Source organism: Elaeis guineensis, chromosome 5 (genome assembly GCF_000442705.2).
Source record: "Elaeis guineensis isolate ETL-2024a chromosome 5, EG11, whole genome shotgun sequence".
Taxonomy (NCBI): domain Eukaryota; kingdom Viridiplantae; phylum Streptophyta; class Magnoliopsida; order Arecales; family Arecaceae; genus Elaeis; species Elaeis guineensis.
In genome coordinates, this window is record NC_025997.2 from 90,455,909 (window position 1) to 90,481,445 (window position 25,537).

General features: G+C 37.1%; 1 non-coding gene across 1 annotated transcript; it reads left to right on the forward strand.

The window, feature by feature from the left end:
* The first annotated feature begins 19,602 nt into the window (after window positions 1–19,602).
* Window positions 19,603–19,709, forward strand: LOC140858260 (small nucleolar RNA R71). The gene has a single exon (XR_012141827.1). It is a non-coding gene; the product is annotated as a small nucleolar RNA R71 (small nucleolar RNA).
* The last annotated feature ends 5,828 nt before the right edge of the window (window positions 19,710–25,537 follow it).

A 25,537-nucleotide genomic window follows, 5' to 3' on the forward strand; every position in this document is an offset into this window, starting at 1 on the left:
TTTATTAGAAAAAAAATTAACCATTGCCCTTTTTATTTATTTTAAATCCTTGTTGTAGTAGCAATGGTACAAAAATAATATTCCTAATGATCTTAGGTATATAGTAACAATTTTTTAGCTCTAAGATCTTCTCAAAAGGTAACTTCAACATATATATCCCCACAGCTTCTGCTTGGATGGACTCTCCTCTAGCACCATAGAGCTTGAAGTCATCCTTCTTCAAAACTCTAATATTCTGCAGCCTCTGCAATGACTTGCATATACAAAAACTGCAGGTGGTATCCAATACCTTGAGTCTAATTTGGAAGAACTTAATGATAAAATTGTATGTATCTCATACATACCTTTTGGTGTATTGCTTGCACCAGCCTTTACAAATATAAGATAATCCTTGCAATTCCTTTTTCAATGTCCTTCCTTACCACAGTGAAAGTATGTACCTTGTTTGGAAGCTTTCTTTTCTTTCCTCATCTTCTTGCCACCTTTAGGGTTCAATCCTTTCTTTGAACTCTTAATGCATGATTTCTTCTTAGATGTCTTACCCATAAGAAGAACTGGAGTCTTGTCTTTTTTAATGTGGCTCTCAGCTATTTTGAGCATGTTTAACAGCTTAGGTAAAGAGGTATTCAGTTTGTTCATGAGATAATTCACAACAAATTGAATGAATGATTTAGGGAGAGATTGCAGGATCAAATCCTGACTCAATTCTCCATCCATCACAAAATCTAATTGATCCAATCTAGTAATCAAATCAATGACTTTAAGGACATGGTCTTGTATAGATGACTCTTCAGTCATTCTAGCATGAAATTACTATTTAGATATCTCATACCTAGTAGTCCTACTCTATTTTCTATATAACTCCTTAAGATTGAGGAGTATGGATTGAGTATCCAGACTTTCATCCTTTCTCTACAATTCATTGCTCATAGTGGCCAGTATGATGCATTTGATAGTCAAACTATCATTCTACCACATCCTGTATGTGGATACCTCTTCCTCAATGGCATCATCTCCAACCTCTTGTGGTTCCGGAACATCAAGAATGTAAGAAAGCTTCTCCTGAGTGAGTACTATTTTTAAATTCCTCAACCAGTCCATGTAATTGGAATCGATCAACTTGTTGGAATCTAAAATTCCTCACAGTAATCATGAAGATGCTATTTATAGAATTTAATCTATATTAAATAAAGAACATAATATAAGCAAACAACTCATGATGACTCACATAATTAAATAAGATCTTTATGTTTAATTGTGCCTCCCATCATTTTATCGAACATCATAACCCTCTACTATGATGAACGAGACATATTAAATATTCATCTTAGGGAAATTGAGATCCTAATTCCTCATAATGATCTTGTGGTAACACAATAAATCTTTATGAGTTCATAGATAGAAAATTCTTTCCAATTGCATCTCATGTAATTTTCAGTTTTATCTTGGCCTCTAAAACATTAATAGCCTTGTGGTAACACAACAAGCTATAATTTTTAGTTAAGTAAGACCCATCATTCCAATACAATCAAATTCGAATATTACTATCCTTGTGGTAATACAACAAAGTAGTATACCCAAAATTACCATAAGCATCTTCTATGCACCAAAATTATGTTACATTAGTCCCCAAGGAAAGCCTTGTGGTAACAAAACAAACTTGCTACAATTTTTGATATAACAATGACCTAGCATGAAGGAAGGCCAAAAGTAGTGATTTTAAACATCAAGCAATCTGAATTCATGATTTGATTTAACCTAATCGATCAGAAAAGTGTTAAGATTAATGGGAGTCCCTCCGTTGCTTTTTTTAGACATCAATAAATTGGCTAGACTAGTAAACAGAACCAATTAAAGAATTATCATACTTGAAACACTCCTTAGACATCAATCAATTAATCATTTCAAGAATTAATTAGCTTATAGTTACTATCACTACTACTTAATATAATTTTTTATAAGGGCTTCATTGGTCTCATGCACACTTTATTTTTATAATGCTAATGCACACTGATATATATTAGCATTAATCATTTTATATATACCAGTGTGACATACAAACATTCATCATTCTAGGACAACGTTACAGCATAACTCTGTTATGCTAGGACAACCTTATTTCAGAATGATGAAGTAGTGGATCAAACATGCATCAATTCATATCATCATATGAAAATATGATTAAAGCATAATTTATAGCATAATTAATTTTAAGCTATGAACATCTGCATAGCATGAATCATAACATGCATTACATGAACATTATATATATGATTGACTCAAGTAAGGTCTGACTTTGATACCACTGTAGGGTTCAACAGACAACATGCATAGTGAAAGTATAATGGATTTCAAAAATTTTTCGTATAATAAAATTCTAATTAACTCAAATCCTAATCTTAGGAACCCCCTTAAAAATATACAATTATATAAACATATTTATAATGGAAGCTATATAGGAGTACCTACAACGTTTATTCTAAAACTCTGACAGAACCTCCACCAGGCACCCAAGTGTTCACCCTCCAACGATGATCCACATAGGACCTTGATCAAGACACTGACTTCTTAAGATGATTCTGCCCTTTAAATTCTTCCTCTAAGAACTTCTCTGGGCAGCAGAACCTCAGGACTTTCTTCCTCTCTCTCTAACCTTCCTATCTCTACCTTTCTTTCTTCTTGCCTTTCTAATTCTCTTTCTACACTCTTGTCCTAAAATCGAACTTGTCCTTACTATTTTAGGACTTATCCTAACAAGAAAAAGAAGAGAGCCATTCAAACAACCTAGGAGACTTGTGAGAAAGAAGAGATGAAATTATTTTTCGATGGATTAGAATACCCAGCACAGCACCCTATTTATAGTTAGCAACTGGATGCCATCGGGATCATCTCGTGCCCTCTCCATGCAACAACTCATGCCCAACCAAAATATCTTATGCTTCCTACCAATTTTACATGCCCATCAGCAAGTCAAGGACATGTGGCAAACATCAGGAAAGAGTTCCAAGAGTTGCTTCACACAGAAAGATTCTTCGGAGAAATTTTTTTGATGTTTTTTTGAGAAGTCGTGAGGCTTCACTTGGGTGGCATAATTCTCCACATTTGATTAGCAAAATTTGGCCATCCAAGGGCCCACAAGGAAGGTGCCAATGTGCTTTAAGCATGGAGAAAAAATCAGATTAATGTGGTGCATCATAAAATTAAGAGACCATAACTATATGGACTCTTATAAATGGCGCATGAGTTGTCGGCGGATAAGGTTCTATATTTATCCAAACTTTTTGATAACAAACAAGTGATTAAGAGGCAGAAGCACTATTCTGTGCCTCTCATTAACCTAAATGCCATGCCATATAAAAATTTCATCGAGGAATAAAAATGGATAAACATGGAATGTGGAGTCCCATCCCATGGGGCGCCATAAATTCTTTATGCACAAAATAAACACCATGTGCCAGAGAGAGAATCTCTGGCATGTGGGATGCTAGGAAGGAGGTGCCAATACCTTGGCTTAATCAACCATGAGTCAATCTAATTTAGGACTAAATATAATTTGATCTTAATTGGATCTAATTAGTCCAATCTGAAATCAATTTCGAATCTGATTCAAAACTACGAGCTAGGGTTTGCAACACATGCTAGCATATTCATCTTGCAAATATGGTCTAAGCTAATTAGACCCTTGATCAATTTTCTTTGTGTGTGACCCATTGAGTTCCACATCTAGCCAGTAGTAGGTCTGCATGTAAGTTGACCTGATTTGATTAGAATCCAATCTAACTGATTTAGGTTCAATCGAGTTGACCCGATCTCAACAATTAGAACCCTTTCTGATTGACGATCGAATTAAACTCTTTAATTAGATCAAACCCACAAGATAATATTAACATCTAGTAATGTATCATATCTATCTAAAAGATATATAATTTTAATAAAAATATCAAAAATATCCTTCAGTGGTAAGTTACCATGCAATTCGATCCTGCAATCAAGCTGCATCCCGATTATGACTCTGGATATGGAATCATGTCAAATCTAATATCATATTCATATTTCTTTTAATTTTATAATAAAAATTTAATTAATAAAATATTAAAAAAAATTTCTAACTTTTATCCTACTTTGATCAAAGACTCCCTGAATTATTAGTCGATTAGAGCAAGTAGGATGCGATCTCCCCTTATCAGGAGTGATTGATTTCATGTTGACCTACTCACAACCTCCATATATATTCCACCATATCCAAAACACCCGTACATGACTAAGTCATGAATGAATATAAATCAAAATATAGATTCATATATAAGGTTCTATGGTAGTCTCAGGTCAAAGGATTATATGCACAACTCCCACTATAAGAAAATATCTTTTGACAGATAAGAAGATTCCATAAGATATTTCTTAAGTCAAATTAATTCAGTGAATTCATTCTCTAATTAGCACCCACATTCTTATATTAGTGTCTTACACAAGTAGCATATGAGATCAGCCACTCTCTCCATCGAGCATACATAAGAAGTGCCAGTCTATCTAGAGCATTGATTCCCTACTCAATGCTCCTATGACTGAAAATATTTTAAATCAGAGTTTTTTAAATTTTAGATCTCATAGGTATGGTCTCATCATAACCCTAAAGCCGTTGTCTTGATTTATGGAGTTCATCATAATCATTATAAAAAGTAAGATGCAGCACATGATGAAAAATAAATATCTTATATTTATAAAGTATCAATTACATAAGTCTGAAAGATTATAAAAAAATCCATCAAAATATAAATTTTGATTGGCTTGTAGGGCATATTCTTTTCAGATCTTAGAGAAATTCTGACATAATCTAACTCAACTCTTGATTAGATTTAATCAATTTCTCTAATTAGTCCACATTATTTCTAACCCTAGATCTAACCTAATTAGAAGATCTGATTCATACTAACCCATTGCCCATCGATTTATAAGGTATCTTAACATCTTCAAATCTCAAATTTTGATCTCTTCAACTTAGTTCCAAATTAAGTATATGAAACGTATGTTTCAGTTTGTAAAACTATTCTATTAGGGTTTAAAGTAAAACATACATCATATGTCATACAATTTTTAGATCCTAAAATCTAATTTTTAGATCTATATTTAATAATTAAATATGTATAAATCTAATCTAAATTTCATATATATATCACATATATCATGATTATTTTTAGATCACTACCAATTACATCATATGCAACCTACAATAGAGTTCTTAAAATAATTTTTATATCTGAATTTATTTTATTAAAATTATAATTAATCATAAATTATTTTAAATCTAATCTAAATATATTCATAATTAAAATAATTTTAAAATTTTTTTTGTTATTTTTTTTTATGAAACTTGATCACAATGGCACCCCTACACGTCATAAGAGAACCCATCGAATGGACAAGAGAAGGACTCTATCCCTACTTTCTTTTATGATCAGATGGCCTGGTGATCATCTCGATCTGAGTACTGGGCTGCTAAGATCTAAAATTTAATTTCAAGAATTAATTGTATCTACATATGCGATAATCAAAATAAGGATGCATTCATTTGAACATGATCATATCATTCATATTATATATCTAATCTAATTAGATCAATGCATCAGATTCATTTTAGATAAATTTCATATAAATTTTAGATCTGAATCTACTTTTATATAGTATATAAAATACTTAAATCAGATCTAGAATCATATAGAAAACTTTTCAAACACACACATGAATGCATAGAAAATAAAATTCTAGTTAAACCTGATTTTATGTTATGAAGAATTTTGCTTAAAATCAGATCTGAAAATCTATCAAAATAGATTCAATTTAGATCTTGATTAAGTCTAACTTCTAATCTGAAATAACACCATAAAAATTTTATTAAAATAGATTTAAAATAGATTTTAGGTTGATTGTTATTTCAATAAAAATTTGTTATAACAGATTTATAACTAACCATCATCAACCATTGATTAGGTTCTTGAAATCTGTTCAAAATCAGATTAAATAATTTTTAATTGATAGATCTAAATCATATTTAATATCTTACATAAAAAATCTAATTATATACAATATGTAATCATATCAAAAAAATTAGTTATACATCTATATATTAGGCCAAGCTCTGATACTAGTTGAAGGAAAAATTCTTCGATCTAATTGGATTGTCAAGATGCAATTTAAAATTTTTTCTATTCTAGTGGTAATATAACATTTATATTTATCTTGGTTGTAGTGAAATAGGGATCAAATATTGAGGATTTCTTGAATTCGATGCTTTGTGAGGTCTGAACGTATAGATCCTCTGCTTTGTGCGTACGCCAAGCTCCGTAGAAAAGCAGGATGATGCCTCGGGATGTTGCACCTTCTGAAGGGCAGCAAGGGAGAAGGGAAGATCTAATATCCACACCATACAGACTCCTAGGATGGGATTCTCATGCCTTGAAGCAAGGCATCAAGAAGCCCTACATGCCAGGAGAGAAGGGACCGGCTCCCTTCTTGTTATCGCACAACACTCACAAACCATGGTGATATTCCTTTCAATTTTGTCCCACAAAGATTCTCTTGATCATTGACTAGTTGTGGTCCATCCCTTAAATAGGTGAGGTATCTTGAATCTAATCTGAATCCTTAGTTGGATAGGTGTCCTAACCTTATCCAAAGTAGGAGACTGGATGAAAGAAGGAGAGCGCCCTCCCTTATGCGTGAACTCTTTCACGCACACAAAAAAAAATTAGGGAAAAACAAAATAGCACCTCTTCTCTTTTCTTGATCTACTCCCATGAGAGAGAATCTTAAGTAAATGAGATTCTATGAATCTCATCTAATTTGGGTTCAAATTAAGTCCAATTCAAACCTGATTCGAATCGAATTCGAACCCACCTGTTAATCCCAATCTAATTAAGATTCTGGACCAAGTCTAACTTAGATTTTTAATCCAATTAAGTCTTAATTAAGTCAAATCTAATATAAAATTAATTAGGAATAAATTCAATATCTCATAAATTTCTTGGATCATTGATCAGATCATTATCATCCTCATAATTGGACCTGAACCTCATGCCCAGTGCTAGCTAAACATAGTCAACTATTTAATCCTATATGACCTCTAACTTAATTCTTAATTAAGCTAATCTATTCGTTCAATCAAGTCAAGTACTTTCAAATTGAACTCATAGACTTAGGTCAACTCTTTCCTATACTGCTTGACTTTGTGTGTGACTTCATAGGTTCGAACACTAAGCCCTGAGATAGATGCAGCACCCTCCGGGCTCGATCTCTGAAAATCTCCATGCCTAGGATCTTCCTTGCAGGGCCCAAATCCTTCATCTCAAACTCTCGAGATAAGGATGCCTTCAGATCCTGCACAACCTTCCTACTCTTGCATGCTATAAGCATGTCATCCACAGACAAGAGTAAGAACAACCTAGAACCATCCTCAAGAGACTGAACATAAACACAGGGATCAAACTCGCACCTGGAAAGTCCAATGCTGCGCACATAGGAGTCGAACCGCTTGTATCATTGCCTCGGCGACTGCTTCAGCCCGTACAGCGACTTCTGCAACAGACAAACCTTTTCCTCTGATCCTGGATCTCTAAAATCGAGTGGCTGCTCCATGTAAATCCTTTCCTCCAAATGCCCATGCAGGAACACCATCTTGACATCCATCTGCTCCAACTCTAAATCCTGAGCTGCTACAATATTCAGCAACACTCTGATGGAAGTATGTCTGACGATGGGAGAGAAAACCTCGCTGAAGTCGATGCCTTCCTTCTGGGAGTATCCCTTGGTCACTAACCTCACCTTGAATCTGATACCTCCCTGCTCTGAAGGCCCTTCCTTGCGACTGTACACCCATTTGCAGCCAATGGGCCTCTTCCCCTGTGGCAACTGCACCAATCACCACGTCTGGTTCTGGTGGAGAGACTGTATCTCCTCGGACATTGCCTGAACCCACTGCTCTCTGTCCTGGCTCTCAATAGCCTCCTGATACATATATGGGTCTCCATTCGCTGTCACCAGAGCATATGATAGCATCTCCTCGAAGTCATATCGGTCTGATTACCTGATGATCCTCTTGGGCTTATGTATGGCAACATCGATATCAGTCCTCGATCCAGCTCGCTCCTGCTGGACCTCTCCACCTTGATCATCCATCCGAGTCCTCTCCACCTATGGAGACACCTTAGGTAGGTTCTCCACCTGAATGTCATGTCCTCCCGTAGTACCTGCAAGAGGCAAAATCAAAGAGGTTAGCTGTCAAGCAGCGCCCTGTTGGACCTCCTCCTGCTCCTGCTGCTCCTCCATGCCTGCTCGCCTCCGTAGGACTGACTCCTCATCAAAAGTCACATCCCGACTAATGATGACCTTCTTTTTCAAGGGATCCCACAGCCTGTATCCCTTGACTCCTCGCGAATAGCCTAGAAACACCGCCTTGCGTGATCTGGCATCTAGCTTGCTCCGCTCACCAGCTCCAATGTGCACATAGGCCGTGCACCCAAATACCTGTAGATGGCCCAGCCCAACTGTCCTCCCAGACCACACCTCCTCTGGAAGCCTGCCATCCAACCTGGTATGAGGTGACCGATTGACCAAGTAACCCGCTGCGTCAACTATGTCAACCCAGAACTCCTTTGGAAGCTCTGCCTGCAGCCTCATGCATCGTGCCTTTTCCAGAAGTATTATGTTCATCCTCTCGGCCACCCCATTCTGCTGTGGAGTCTCCTTAACTGAGAAGTGTCTCCTGACCCCACACTCCTCACAGTAGTCCTGGAACTCTCTACTGGTGTACTCTCCGCCATTGTCTGACCTCAGACACTTCAAGCTCCTCCCCTGCTCCTTCTCCACCTCAGCTCTCCAGATCTTGAACTTGGTGAAGACCTCTGACTTCTCTCTCATGAAGTAAATCCAGAGTTTCCCTGAGAAATCATCAATCAGGGTCATGAAGTATCTGGCCCCATTCCTAGCTAAAACTGGGGCTGGTCCCCACACATCCGTGTGTACAACACCAGAGGGGCTACACTGCGGGCTGTACTGATGTTGAATTGAACTCTCTTCTGCTTTCCCATCTGGCAAGGCTCATAGATCTCCCCTGTAGCACCATCCTCCAAATCAGAGATGAGTCCTCTCCTGCTCAACTCCCTCAGCCCCCTGTCACCCATGTGGCCTAGGCGGTAGTGCCACATCCTGTAAGTCCCCTGCTGGTCCTGTGCTGCAGCTGCTGCATCAGACTCTCCGGTCACCACAGATCCCTCCATGCGATAGAAGTTATTGTCCAACCTCCTGCCTCTCATCACTACCATAGCTCCATTGGAGATGTTCAGTACTCTGCTTCTAGCCCTACTGCTGAAGCTGTATCCACTGCGCTCCAAGTAGCCTAGTGACACCAGATTCTTTTCCAGCTCCGGGATGTACTTTACATTTGTCAATGTCCTCACAATCCCATCAAACATCCTCACCCTGACTATCCCTATCTCAGCCACCTTGCAAGGATGATTGTCGCCTAGAGTCACTGATCCCTCATCTGTCTTGGTGTATGTCGCAAACCAAGACCTGTGTGGTGTGTAGTGATGTGAACACGCAGAGTCTAGTGTCCACTCCTCTGTGTAATGCCTGTGACCATCTAATACCACAAGTAGATCATCCTCCACCTGCTGCCCAGCAACTGCACTCACTGATTCTGAGCCACTTCTTTCTCCCTTCTTGCTCTTCCATAGTGGACATTCTCGCTTGAAGTGCCCAAACTCGTTGCACTTGAAGCATTTCATCTCTTTCTTTCCCTTCCTGGACTTGGACCGCCCCCTGGACTTGCTTCTGCCTCTGCCTCTGCCTGTCCTCTCCCCTACTGCCAAACCCTCCTGAGGAGCCCGATCTCTAGTCAACTTTTCCCTCTGCTCATTAGACCTCAGCACCGAGACCATATCCTCATATTCCAGAGTCTCCTTGCCGTAGAGCAGTGTAGTCACCAAAGAATCATATAATCCTAGCAATGAACACAAAAGCAACAGGGACTTGTCCTCCTCATCCAGCTTCACCCTGATATTCACCAACTCCATGCACAACTGGTCGAACCTCTGAATATGGCCAATCACATCAGATCCCTCCTGCATCTGAAGACTGTACAACCTCTTCTTCAGCATTAACTTGTTGCACATATTCTTCCCCATGTACATGGTGTGCAACTTCGACCAAAGGCCCTTCGGGGTCTTTTCTTCCAGCATCGAATACAATACCGCATCCGTCAAACATCCTCTGATCACTGAGCATGCTTTCTTCTCCAAAGATGCCCATTGTCTATCCGTCATTTTCTCAGGCTTCTCATCCAAAGCCTGATTCAGATCTACTTGCACCAGAAGATCCTCCACCCAGATTTTTCACATAGAAAAATTTTTCTTGCCATCAAACTTCTCAAAATCAACCTTCATATTACTGCCCATGATTGGATCCAAGCCAAACAAGCAATATAAAATCAAGAAGTGTAAAATATACCTTGATAAATACCTTGCTGAAAATTTTCAGCACTTGGGATCTTCAAATTCTCGCGCTTGGAACCATTTTCTCACCACCGTGGCTCTGATACCAACTATTGGAGCATGATCTTGGCTCCTCCCACGGACCTTGGGTACCAGATCTTGGATTTTTTAGAGATAATTTTAGAGGCGTTCTTCATCTGGAACGAAAGGCTGACGAAGAAGACAGCAACTAGGCTGATTTCGTCAAGGGCCTTAGATCGAGTCCAGAAGTCTCCAGATCTGTTCGTTGCTGGTTCTGCTGCACCCAAGATTCGTGGGAGGAGCCGGGATCATGCTCCAACACTGAATATATTAAATCAAAATATATAAATCAAACAAAAATCATGGATAATAACTATCCAAGAGTCAATCAGCCAACAAAATACAAAGGCCATAAGATAGATCCTAGACAAAAATAAAAAATAAAAAAAAAATTAACTATTCTAGATCTAATAAATATCATGGATAAAAGGATCAGAATCTGAAGAGTCAGAGATATGATGAGAAGATGTAGGATCAAATCCACGGACACGATCTCGACCACGTCTGCCTCGACCATGGGTAGAAGTACCAGCACGAGTAGAGGGGCGAGAGGATCTTGGAGCCTAGGAAGCTACGAACTGTGCTAGAAGAGAAACTCTGATGGCATCCAAAAGATCTAAGGCTCTCGACACAAACTGCATCAGAATACTAAACTGAGTAGAGGCAGTCTCACTGGAGCCCCTGATCTCTCTCCTTAAAAAGTCAAATTCACTCTTTAAAACTCCTCAAAGTCTAGCCGCCTCTGCAGATAGGTCTGAGACCTCTGTGATGTTCTCTTGCGGCTAGGGATGGGCTAAGGCTAAAACTTATCCCTGCAAGTCTAAAAATCTGTCCGTCAGTCTCAAAACACATCCCTCAAGCTCCTCAAGTCATACGGACTATGCTGTGAGCATCTGAAAAATAGTAGAGATATGAGGGATTAAAGTCTGATCTGAGTCATCCTGAGATGTCAACCTCTGAGCAAAGACTGAGGTGACAAACTACTGAGATAAAATAAAGACAACACGTTGGGACATCAGTTCAATCTGATCATCTACAAGTCTGAACTCTGAAGGATGTATCCTACTCCCTGACTGTGAAACTGAAGCATGCCTCCTCACTGACTCTGAGGGACCAGCCTCGTGATCAAACATGAACTGAATATCAGGAGATGCTTTGTGATCACGAGGAGGTGAAGACGGTCTCTCATCCTCTGCTCTCTCCTCAGCTGGCTCCTCTGCTCTTTCCTCGACACCTTTTGACCAACCGCCATTAGTCTTTGAAAAACCCATACGGTGCAGTGTGTGACGGTTGATGGTGTCGGAATGAGATAATCTGGAAACTGCCTCCCCCTCAAAACTGACTCTGTACCTCCTAAAGTTCAGGGTGAGTGCTATACCATAAGGCAAGTGAGCCTTAGACCTGTTTAGGATCTCTCTCATAGCCTCAAACATCCAAGCAGGAAGGTTCAAGGGGGTCTGGGTGATCACATGGTACAAGATACAAATATCTCTACCAGATAAGAGGTCATGTTTGCCACTTCTAGGGACAACCAGTTTGGTTACTGATGTGCAAATCTTAAAATTTGTAAATAAAACTGCAAGCGCACAGTGTGCAGAGTAGCACGACCAGCGAGTACGGATCGATCCCACAGAGACTTGGTTTAAAAATGATTTTCAAATCTATGCTCAAGCGAGCTTTAACGAAAATCGAAAATCAAAAGTTGTTTGCTAAAGACAATAAGACTAAGGATCTAAGGTTTTTTGAATCCACTAGATCTAGATTAGAAAATTCTACCTAGAATTTTTCTTATTGATCCTAACGACTACTCCTCTTGTCTTTCCCAAGCATAGATTATGAAGGGACTAAGGCCCAACGATAACCCATCAAGATTCTTTACAGGGGAGTAGTAACTAGGATCCCTTAGGGTTTTCTCCTCCTATGCACTAAATCAAGCATGAACTATGAAGGGACTCTGACCCAACTGTAGTTCATAAAAAATTCTTGGCAAAAGAGGAAGAAAAAGAAACCCTAAGAAAAAGAAAGAACCCTATGTAAAACCTCTACTCATGATCTAGCTTTATCGCAAACCCTAGAAGGGATGCTTAGCTAGACATGATCTAAATCTACTTGCAAAATTTAAATGCAGAAAAATAAACTACCCTAATTTCATAAATTAAACTATTCTAATTGCATAAATTTAAACTGCATAATTTAAACTAACCTAATTGCATAAAATTAAATTGCATAAATTAAACTATCCTAATTGCAAGAAAAATAAATTGCATAATGTAAAGAGATAAAATTACATAAAAATAAAATTTTATATAAAAAAAATTTATTACAAAAACCTCAAAGCTCGAGGCTTGAGAAGAAAGCTAAAAACCCCACTATCTAGGGTTATAAGCTTGATCGAAAGGCCAGAATCCCCAAAACAAGGGCCTTTGGGGGCTTTTTATAGGCATTTGGGGGTTATAAGATTTTTAAAACTTTAGATGTGGGACTAAGAGGTTTTAGAGAGCTGTTAGGGGGGTTTAGGGGCTCAAATCTCGCTCAAAAAGCACTTAAATCCATCAAGAAACCCTAGAAATTGTTTCAGCCATCTGATCTTCATCTAAAGGACCCAATTCATCTAATAAATCAAGCTGGAAGCGATTCTGGGCCATCGGATCACGATCTGGGTGAAGCGCTACTGTTGGATCGTGCTGCAGAAGGATCCCGTGTTGTCCTAGTATTTATTGATTCTTGCAACTGCCTGGATTACGGTTGGATCTTGATCGGCTGCGATGGTGGCCGTCCGATGGTGCAAAAATGTGGAGCGTTGGATCTTGATCAGAGAAGATCGGACCATCGAGTGATGTGAAGTTACCAGGTTGCCCTTCGGACCTTCTTCTCTCTCCTCATGAGCCCTGGACCACATGCGTGGATCGAGCTCGCGATGCGTTGCGGTGAGCCGAGACTCGCTGATTGGCTAGTTTATGCTGCGCCGATGGGTCCATGGTCCATGCGCCTATTGCTGTGGACCAGGCGGCTAACCAGATCACCAAATCAGTTGATTTTTGACCAATTTTGACCTGATTTGACTCGGGTTTGACCCAATTGAGTCTTCTTTCTCCATTCTTCAATTTCTGGGTCAATTTAACTCTATTTTGCATAAAATTTATGTCGTTGGAATCCTCTTTTCTTGTTCTTTCTATTAATGACCTCTTCTTCTGTAAAATATAATAACAAGTATCAATTTTCTAATAAAGTTAGATAATTTAGATATTAATTGATACTTTTTATGTCAATTTATGACATAAATCACACCCCCCAACTTAATCATTGCTAGTCCCTTAGCAATGTACCAAAATAAGATCATATTCCAAAAAGATCCTTCCTTTGCAAATTAATTTAAGATCGAAATTCAAGAAGTTTTCTAGTATTACTAAGTAATGAGCTTCGAATTAGAATCGATAGTCAATCTACTTAGGAGCTTTCTTAGAGTACACTTAAAATTTTATAGCACTTGTGTGAGTAATAACTAACTTAGTATTTCAGTATTAACTTATACAGGCCAATTGTATTATTTTTCATAACTTAGTTCGATTAATTTTCTATACACCCTAGATTAAACAAAGAACTAAGGTAGCTTTCACACTGTTTTTTTTTTTTTTTTTTTGCTGAGCATCCTGGCCTTCCCACCACCGTTTGATGCGAATCTCAACACTTGACTTAGGTGAAGAGACTCGATTACTAGGCTTAGGGCAATCCACATTTACTCTGTGTTTTGCATTTTATTTCAGGCAGGTAGCTCTTTCCTTAAATTCAAATTTCTTCAATTGGGGTGTAGAAAAAATTATCTAATTTAAATAATACTCAAATCCTTAATTGGCCTTACAATTAACACCTACTTTACCTTGTTAGTGTGCATGTGCAATTGGAAGTGCTAATAGTCTTTAAATGACCTAGGCCACCAAGAGTCCAACCAGGTAATCTTCTCCGTGACTCACTACATTTATTAACAAATACTTTCTAACTTACTCTTATTTCTTTTCTAGATTAATTTATTTCAATTTTTTTTTAATATATTAAATGCAAGAAATAACTCATAGTGGAAGGAAAAGGAAATGATAACACCTGATTTTGTTCAAGCTCTCCCCCCAACTTGACCGACATTGTCCCCAATGGAGTTTATCTAATTTATTTGTCCTAAGCAAACTGAAAACAAAGAAAGCATTAGAAATTAAATAAGCTGGGTTGCCTCCCAGAAGCGCTAAGTTTTATGTCTTCAGCCAGACCAAACCTCGAAGCAATTTAATCAGAATAAGTTGGTTCATAAAGAACCATGGCATCTTCAACAGTCTCGACAGGTAATTCCAAAAATAGTTTTAATCGTTGACCATTAACTTTAAAGATAACACCATTACTTGGGTTTTCTATCTCAACAGCTCCGTGTGAAAAGACTTCCTTTACTAAAAATGATCCTGTCCATCTAGACCTAAGCTTTCCTAGAAACAGATGTAATCTAGAGTTATATAAGAGCATCTTTTGTCTGATATTGAAAGTTTTTCTCATAATTGATTGATCATGAAATGCTTTGGTTCGTTCCTTGTATATCCTTGCATTTTCATTGGCTTCATTTCTAAGTTCTTCTAATTCATTCAACTGAAGCTTCCTATGGTTTCCAGCGTCGTTCAAATTTGTATTTAGTTGTTTGATGGCCCACATGGCTTTGTGTTCTATCTCAATAGGCAAGTGACATGGTTTACCAAACACAATCCTATAAGGAGACATTCCTAGATTGGTCTTGAAAGCGGTTCGGTATGCCCAAAGTGCATCAATTAATTTCAAAGACCAATCCTTTCTATTGGCACTAACAGTTTTTTCCAGGATCTATTTGATTTGTCGGTTTGACACTTCAACTTGCCCACTAGTTTGAGGATGATATGGTGTGGCCAATTTGTGGGTGACATTATACTTTTTCATCAATGTTGCAAAAGGTCGGTTACAAAAATGGGTTCCCCAATCACTAATGATTGCCCTAGAAATACCGAAACGGGAGAGAATATTTTCTTTAAGAAACTTAATGACCATTTTGCTATCGGGTGTTCTACATGCAATTGCTTCTACCCATTTTGAAACATAATCAACTGCTACTAGAATATATTCATTTTCAAAGGAATTTGGAATTGGTCCCACGAAATCGATCTCCCAAACATCAAAAACTTCAACTACCAAGATTGGGTTGAGTGGCATCATGTGTCGCTTGGTGATTCGACCCATTTTCTGACATTGAGCATAACTTTTACAATATTCATGAGCATCCTTAAACAAATTGGGCCAATAAAAACCACATTGGAGAACCTTAGCAGCAGTTTTCTTAGACGCGAAGTGACCCCCACATGCTTGATCATGACAAAAAGATAAAATATTCATGACTTCGTTATCTGGGATACACCTTCTAATAATTTGATCAGGATATTATTTAAAAAGATAAGGATCATCCCAAATGAAATACTTCACTTGGGCAAAGAATTTATATTTATCCTGCTTAGTCCAATGAGAAGGTATCTTACCTATGGCTAAATAATTTACAATATCAGCAAACCAAGGTTCAGTAGACACAGACATGAGTTGCTCATCTGGGAAAGATTCATTGATGGGTGGTTCACTAGATGGTGCGACTGAAATTCGGGATAAATGATCTGCTACAACGTTCTCAGTGCCTTTCTTGTCTCTAATTTCTAGGTCAAATTCTTGAAGGAGCAAAATCCATCTGATTAAGCGTGCCTTGGCATCCTTCTTTGCTAGGAGATGTCTAATGGCTGAGTGATCGGTGTAAACAATGGTGTGGGTCCCAACCAAATAAGATCTAAATTTCTCTAAAGCAAAGACAATGGCAAGGAACTCCTTCTCAGTTGTGGTGTAGCTAAGCTGTGCATCATTTAAGGTTTTACTTGCATAATATATCACTCTAGGCAGCTTATTTATCCGTTGACCTAAGATTGCACTCACAACATGATCGGACGCATCACACATTAATTCAAATGGTTCAGACCAGACAGGAGGATGAATGATTGGAGCTGATACAAGTTCTTTTTTTAGAAATTCAAACGATTCCAAGCACTCATGAGTAAATTCAAATTTGGTATCTTTTGCCAAAAGATTAGTCAGTGGATGTGCTACTTTGCTAAAGTTGGCAATAAACCTTCTATAGAATCCAGCATGACCTAAAAATGAACGTATTTCTTTCACAAATTTAGGTGGTGGAAGACTTGCAATTAGATCTATTTTGGCCTTGTCTACTTCAATCCCCTTTTTAGAAATGACATGGCCAAGAACTATTCCCTGTTTGATCATAAACTGACATTTTTCCCAGTTGAGAACTAAGTGCTTCTCCTTACATCGTTCTAGAACTAATTGCAGGTGATTCAGACACTCGGAGAAGGTTAGGCCAAAAACAGAAAAGTCATCCATAAAAATTTTTAGAAATCATTCTATCATATCTGAAAACATGCTGATCATGCATCTCTGAAAGGTTGCCGGTGCATGACATAGTCCAAAGGGTATTCGTCTATAGGTAAAAGTACCAAATGGATAGGTGAATGTAGTCTTTTCTTGATCTTCAGCGGCTATGGGGATCTGGTTGTAATCGGAGTATCCATCAAGAAAATAGTAAAACTCTTATCCGACTAGTCTTTCCAACATTTGATCAATAAATGGCAAAGGAAAGTGATCTTTCCTTGTCGCAGCATTCAACTTTCTATAGTCTATACAGACCCTCCATCCCGTTTGGGTCCTAGTTGGGATAAGTTCGTTTGCATCATTTTGGACCACTGTTACCCCAGATTTCTTGGGTACTACTTGAACTGGGCTTACCCAAGAGCTATCAGAAATAGGATAAATTATTCCACTATCTAGGAGTTTCAGAATCTCTTTTTTAACTACATCCTTCATAGCTGGATTAAGCCTTCTTTGGGCTTCTCTTGTTGGTTTAGCCTCTTCCTCTAAGTATATTCTATGTTGAACTATAGAAGGGCTTATTCCTTTGATATCTGCTATGGTCCAACCTATTGCTTCTTGATTTGCTTTTAGAACTGACACTAACTCCTCCTCTTGCTTGGGATCTAGGTCTGATGCAATAATTACAGGCAAAGTTTCTTTGGGTCCTAGATATGCATACTTGAGATGTTCTGGGAGGGGTTTCAGTTCTAAAATGGGTGCTTCCTCTATCGATGGTTTAGGTGATGATTTCACCATCTCAATGATTGGTTCAGTAGGAAGTGTCGATTTCTGATTAATCTGATTTTCTTTAAGTATTTCATTGACATCCTCAGACTCATGGATTAACCAGGAGTTAGACTCTAGGTCGACTTCATCATCACTAATGTCAATGGATTTATAAATACCATCTTGGACTACATTGACATCAGCATGAGAAGAGGATTCCTGTTCTAAGTTAAAAACATTAAGCTCAATGGTCATATTCCCAAAGGATAACTTCATTAGACCATTTCGACAATTGATTTCAGCATTAGCCGTAGCTAAGAATGGTCTTCCTAAAATGACAGGTATATGTCCTTTAGGATTCGCAACTGGCTCAGTCTCTAAAATAATAAAATCTACAGGAAAAATGAAATTTTTAACCTTTATCAGAACATCCTCGACCATTCCCTTAGGGATCCTGAGAGATCTATCGACTAACTGTAATGTGATCCCAGTAGGTTGAAGTTTTTCTAATCCTAGTTGCTCATACACCGAATATGGAAGGATATTCACACTAGCTCCTAGATCTAGCAAGGCCTTTTTTATATTGGTTTCTCCAATAACACAAGAAATTGTTGGAGCTCCAGAGTCCTTATATTTAATTGGCACATGGCTAGATAGGTATGAACTGACACTTGCAGCCAAAAATGCTTTCTTTGGTACATTAGTGGTCCTTTTCCTAGTGCAAAGATCTTTTAAAAATTTGGCATAAGTTGGAACCTGATGGATTATATCTAAAAGAGGAATATTAACTTGGACTTGTTTAAATACCTCTAAAATTTTGTCTAAATGTTCAGATTTATTGAATTTCAGTCTGTTTGGAAAAGGAGCTCTAGGACTTTTAAGTACTGGACTAAGTGAATTTTCAGTTTTTGGTGCTTGAGGTTGAAAGGTAGTAGTTTTAGAAGGTGACTCGGCAGATGAGTCCTCTATATCATCAAGTGCAACTACCTTATTGTCTATTTGTTTTCCCGATCTTAAGGTATGAATGGCATTTACACCATTAACTTGGTTTCCTTGTTGGGGTCGTGGACCATTTTGGTTCCTAGGATTTGGCTCAGGTTGGCTAGGTAACCTACCATGTTCTCATTCACTATTGGTCGAAGCTAGCTGACTTACTTGCATTTCCAGACGGGCTATAGCTTGGGTGTTATTATTTATGAATTGACCCATGGTTTGCATAAAGCTGGTATGTATCTTCATCATGGCTTCTAGGCTTTTCTCTAAAGAGGTAATTTTCTTGTCATTATCATGGAAGCCTGGCGGGTTGTTCATCACTGGGTTAGACCTTAGATTTTGCTGATTGAAATTTGGATTGCCTACATTAGGATTCTGAGACCATGAGAAATTCGGATGATTCCTCCAACTTGGGTTATATGTGGGTGCATAAAGATTGTTCAATGGTCCTTGATAGGTGGCATTCACCTGTGCACACTCATTCGAGTAGGAACATTCTTCTAAGATATGGTCTGGTGCATTGCACCCTTTACATATGGGTGCAGATATTTGATTTACATTGGCTGGTCTCTGTAATTCTAAGGCTTCTAATCTACGTGTTAAGGTTGCAATCTTGGCCTCTGATGCTAGGGTTGGTTGAATTTGATGCATTCCTCCTCTTGAAGGTGTAGCTTTATCAGGTTCCCTAGTTGTTTCCCACTATAAATTGTTCTCGGCTAGGTCTTCTAAGAATTGCCAAGCTTCAGTAGTTTCTTTGTCCATAAATTGGCCTTGGCACATGGACTCTAGCATGGTTCTTGAGTTTGAATCTAACCCCTCATAGATGATCTGGCATAGTCTCCAAGTTTCTATTCCATGGTGTGGGCATTGGGTCAAAAGATTCTTGAAACGATCAAAGTACTTCCAAAATGATTCACCAGCTAGTTGGTAAAATTGATTTATTTCATTCCTAATCCTAGCTATTTTATGATGGGGGAAATACTTTTTCAAAAATATTCTCACAAAGCCCTCCCAGGTAGTGACAGAATGGTTTGGCAGACTATAAAGCCACTTCTTAGCATTATCCTTAAGGGCAAAGTTGATTAATCTAAGTTTGACCTCATCCTCTGTTAATTGCAGTTTCATGGTTGCACATACCTCCTCAAATTCTCTAATAAATATATAAGCATCCTCTAATCCTGTGAATTTTGGAAGCATATTTATGATTTAAAGTTTGATTTCAAAATTGTTAGCTGTGGGTTGTGGCAACCTGATACAAGATGGTTGGATGGAGCCAACTGGATAACACAAATCCTTAAGGGTCATGGGTTGGATTGGTTCAGCCATTGGAACAACAGGAATTGACTCAATTCTAACTAGACGACCCGACACTCTTCTCCACACACGAGGTGTACGGTTCTTGATGTTTATACAATTTTTTTTTATAAAAATTTTTATGTATAAGAAAAAGAAAGAAAAGAGAAAAAGTTCTAAAGAAAAGATCCTAAGGAGTCCTAAATCTAAAGAAAAGTAAGCAAATTAATTTAAATTTTAATAATTTTTTTTTTATTTTTCAAACAAGTGAAACAATAAATTAAACTCAATCTATCCTAGGGTTAACCTAAATCTAGACAGCTCCTAACTATTCCAAGATGACCCTTCAAGCCTTCCAAGTGGAGATTGATCAACTAGTTAGCCAGGTAAGTATAAGAGGTGGGAGGTTCACTCATCATTGCCTTTCTAGACACCAAACGAGTTGGCCAGGCCAGCAACTGAACCAATTTAACAAACCACCCTCAGAGACTTGCCTAGACACCAACTAATCAAACAACTCAAACTTGGTAGAACTCTTAGGGTTCCTTGTCCTATTGAGCTCGAATTCCTTAAGGTTGACGTCTAATTGATTTTAAGATTAAAGGTCTAGGTAATGCAATATGATGGAGATGGTTTTTGGGCTAAGGAAGGGTAATGAAATCCCCACCTTATCTTGTTAATGGGTTAATGCCCTTAGATTAATTATGAAAATACAAATGCAAATAAACAAGATGACCAAGAATGTAAAAGATTTTAATTTAGAATTTTTTTTTTATTTTGATATTTTACTTCACGATTATGAAATATCTTTTGTTTTGTTTTATTTTATTTTATTTTTTTTTGTGATTAAGTAAATTCAAATGATTAGGTCTAAAAGGAAAAGTAATTAACTAAAAATAATAAAAGAAAAATTAAAAGCATACCTGAGTTTTCCAGCAATCACCAACTAAATCTAAAAACCTAAAGGAAAAAGAAAAAGAGTTATAAAGCATGAAGAACAAATATTTGAAAATAATTTAAAATGCCAAATCTCCGGCAACGGCGCCAAAAACTTGATGTGCAAATCTTAAAATTTGTAAATAAAACTGCAAATGCACAGTGTGCAGAGTAGCACGACCAGCGAGTACGGGTCGATCCCACAAAGACTTGGTTTAAAAATAATTTTTAAATCTATGCTCAAGCGAGCTTTAACGAAAATCAAAAATCGAAAGTTGTTTGCTAAAGACAATAGACTAAGGATCTAGGGTTTTTTGAATCCACTAGATCTAGATTAGAGAATTCTACCTAGAATTTTTCTTATTGATCCTAACGACTACTCCTCTTGTCTTTCCCAAGCATAGATTATGAAGGGACTAAGGCCCAACGATAACCCATCAAGATTCTTTACAGGGGAGTAGTAACTAGGATCCCTTAGGATTTTCTCCTCCTATGCACTGAATCAAGCATGAACTATGAAGGGACTCTGACCCAACTGTAGTTCATCAAAAATTCTTGGCAAAAGAGGAAGAAAAAGAAACTCTAAGAAAAAGAAAGAACCCTATGTAAAACCCCTACTCATGATCTAGCTTTATCGCAAACCCTAGAAGGGATGCTTAGCTAGACATGATCTAAATCTACTTGCAAAATTTAAATGTAGAAAAATAAACTACCCTAATTTCATAAATTAAACTATCCTAATTGCATAAATTTAAACTGCATAATTTAAACTAACCTAATTGCATAAAATTAAATTACATAAATTAAACTATCATAATTGCAAGAAAAATAAATTGCATAATGTAAAGAGATAAAATTGCATAAAAATAAGATTTTATATAAAAAAAATTTATTACAAAAACCTCAAAGCTCGAGGCTTGAGAAGAAAGCTAAAAATTCAACTATCTGGGGTTACAAGCTTGATCGGAAGGCCAGAATCCCCAAAACAAGGATCTTTTGGGGCTTTTTATAGGCATTTGGGGGTTATAAGGTTTTCAAAACTTTAGATGTAGGACTAAGAGGTTTTAGAGGGCTGTTAGGAGGGTTTAGGGGCTCAAATCTCGCTCAAAAAGCACTTAAATCCATCAAGAAACCCTAAAAATTGTTTCAGCCATCCGATCTTCATCTAAAGGACCCAATTCATCTAATAAATCAAGTCGGAAGCAATTCTGAGCCATCGGATCACGATCTGGGTGAAGCGCTGCCGTTAGATCGCGCTGCAGAAGGATCCCGTGTTGTCCTAATGTTTATTGATTCTTGCAATTGCCTTGATTACGATTGGATCTTGACCGGCTGCGATGGTGGCCGTCCGATGGCGCAAAAATATGGAGCGTTGGATCTAGATCAGAGAAGATCGGACCATTGAGTGATGTGAAGTTATCAGGTTGCCCTTCGGACCTTCTTCTCTCTTCTCATGAGCCCTGGACCGCGCGCATGGATCGGGCTCGTGATGCGTTGCGGTGAGCTGAGACTCGCTGATTGGCTGGTTTATGGTGCGTCGATGGATCCATGGTCCAGGCGCCTGTTGCTGTGGACCAGGTGGCTAACCAAATCACCAAATCAGTTGATTTTTGACCAATTTTGACCTGATTTGACTCGGGTTTGACCCAATTGAGTCTTCTTTCTTCATTCTTCAATTTCTGGGTCAATTTAACTCCGTTTTGCATAAAATTTATGCCGTTGGAATCCTCTTTCCTTATTCTTTCTATTGATGACCTCTTCTTCTGCAAAATATAATAACAAGTATCAATTTCTTAATAAAGTTAGATAATTTAGATATTAATTGATACTTTTTATGTTAATTTGTGACATAAATCAGTTACCATGTGATGTAACAGCCTCATCTCAACAGAAAGAATTTTTGCTTCTAATTTATTCAAACTTTCAATAAAAATTCTCTCTAAGATAACATTAATTTCTTCTTCTTTGATTGGAAACTCCATATTAGTATAGCCTTCACAAGGCAAGTGCAGAATTTGTCCCAAATGCACTGGATCAAGAATAATATTAACACCTTTCACTGTAGACTTTACTGTTCCATTGCAATAACTCAAATTTAAGTAAAATTTTCTGACCAAATCAACATAAGTATTTTCTTTTAATAAACAGTAAAACTTTCATCCTTGATTTTTAATCTTTGATCCAATAGAGAGCCTTTTTTTTTCAAAAAAAGTTGAAATCTATATTCTTTCCAGATTTCACTTTTCGATCAGAGAGAGGTACCTTATTTGGATTGATTAGGGACTATGTAGAAGTTGAAGCAGGACCTGGAGCAGAAGAGGGCTCGACTGTTATTCTTTTTCTGTTCACACTCTCTTCCAACCCGCGAACAAATTTTTTTCTCTGCAGTAGCTTCATTTTGGGAGCCATTTGGACAAAAGAGACTTGCAAGGAGCTTAGGAGACTAAATGAGAGGTAGAGAGGAAAGAATTTTAGAAGAAAAAATAAAGATTTTGGGGAGGTAAATCATCGATTTGGAGAAGAGGGGTAGAATCTAGGGCAAGCTCGAATCACCCAAACGAGAAAGAAAGAGGAGAGGAAGTTGGTTCCTAAACGGATGATTTGAAGGATGAAAATCGATGGGAAGAGAGATTTGAGAGAAATCTTCGATTTGAGGGAGAAGAGAGAGAGAGCTTTTGGTTTGGTGGGAGGAAGAAGAAGAAGGGCTGAGTCGGCTCAAAAAAAATTTCTCAATAAAAAGAGAGTGCCTGAAGGGTTTTAATAGAATTACAAGTTTACCCTAAGGTCGACCCTAGGGGTCGACTCATGGTACAGAAAAATTCATAAGAATGATGAAAAAATTTAAAAAAATCTAAAACTTTGAGAAAAAAGTGTCTACCTAAAGATTGATCATGTGAAGTATAGTTTTAAGCTTTTAAGAGAAAAAAAGAGATGAGAATTGAGCTCAACAAATTTGGTTCAATGAATTTTTGGCATTAAGAACTTAAAATTAGAGAGATACTTAAGCTGATGGATCAAGGATTCCTAGTTCTCTTTTAATTTCACAAAATCTATCTTCACTTAAGGCCTTGGTAAAAATATCAGCTAATTATTTCTCAGTACATACATAGTCAAGAATTATATTATTATTTTGAACATGTTCTCTTATGAAATGATGTCTAATTTCAATATATTTTGATCTGAATTGGATTTTTAGTTAGATTGATAGCATTAGTGTTATCACATCTTATGGGAGTTTTATTGAGTTTGATGCCAAAGTCCTCAAGTTGTTGCTTAATCCACAAGATTTGAGCACAACAACTTTCGACTGCAATGTATTCGGCCTCGGCTGTAGACAGTGCCACCGAATTTTGCTTCTTGCTAAACCAAGAGATTAAGTTAACTCTAAAAAATTGATAAGTTTTACTAGTACTTTTTCTATCTAATCTACATCCAGCAAAATCGACATCTGAATATCCTATTAAGTCAATTGATGAGTCCTTAGAATACCATAGTCCTAGAGTTTATGTACCATTTAAATATCTAAGGATTTTTTTAACTGCATTCAAGTGTGATTCTTTTGGATTTGATTGAAAGTGAGCACAAAGATATACACTAAACATAATATCTGGTCTACTAGCAGTTAGATACAATAGAGAACCAATCATGTTTCTATAAAATTTTAGGTCTACATTTTTACCTCCTTCATCCTTGTCAAGCTTACATGATGGGCTCATGGGTATACCAATTACTTTGGAACCCTCTATTCTAAATCTTTTGAGTAGTTCTCTTGTATATTTGCTTTAAGTTATGGAGATTCCTTCCTTTGTTTGTTTGATTTGGAGTTTGAGGAAGAATGTAAGTTCTCCCATCATGATCATCTTGAACTCTCCCTGCATGAGCTTAGCAAAATCTTGACAAAGAGTTTTATTAGTAGATCTAAAAATAATGTCATCAACGTATATTTGTATAACTAAGATATCATCTTGATTTCTTTTAATGAAAAGGATTGTGTCTATATTTTCTCTTGAAAAATTATTATTAAGCAAAAATTTACTTAGCCTTTCATACCAAGTCCTGGTGCTTATTTCAAATCATAAAATGCTTTGTTTAATTTAAAAATATGATTAAAAAATGTATAATTTTCAAAATCGAGAGGTTATTCTACATAAACTTCTTCAGCAATATATCCATTTAGAAAAGTACTTTTGACATTCATTTGGAATAACTTAAAATTCATAAAGCAAGCATATGCAAGTAAAAGTCTAATTGCTTCTAATCTAGCAACAGGTGCAAAGGTCTCATTAAAATTAATTCTCTCTTCTTGATTATAATCCTTTGCAACTAATCTTGCTTTATTTCTAATTACATTTTCATGTTCATCCAGTTTATTTCTATATACCCATTTTGTGCCAATTACTGGATAATTTTTAGGTCTTGATGCTAAAGTCCATACATTATTTCTTTCGAATTGATTAAGTTCTTCTTGCATTGCATTTATCCAATTATAATTTTTTTCAGCTTCATCTATGGTTTTAGGTTCAAAATAAGAAATAAATATAAAATGATTGTATGCA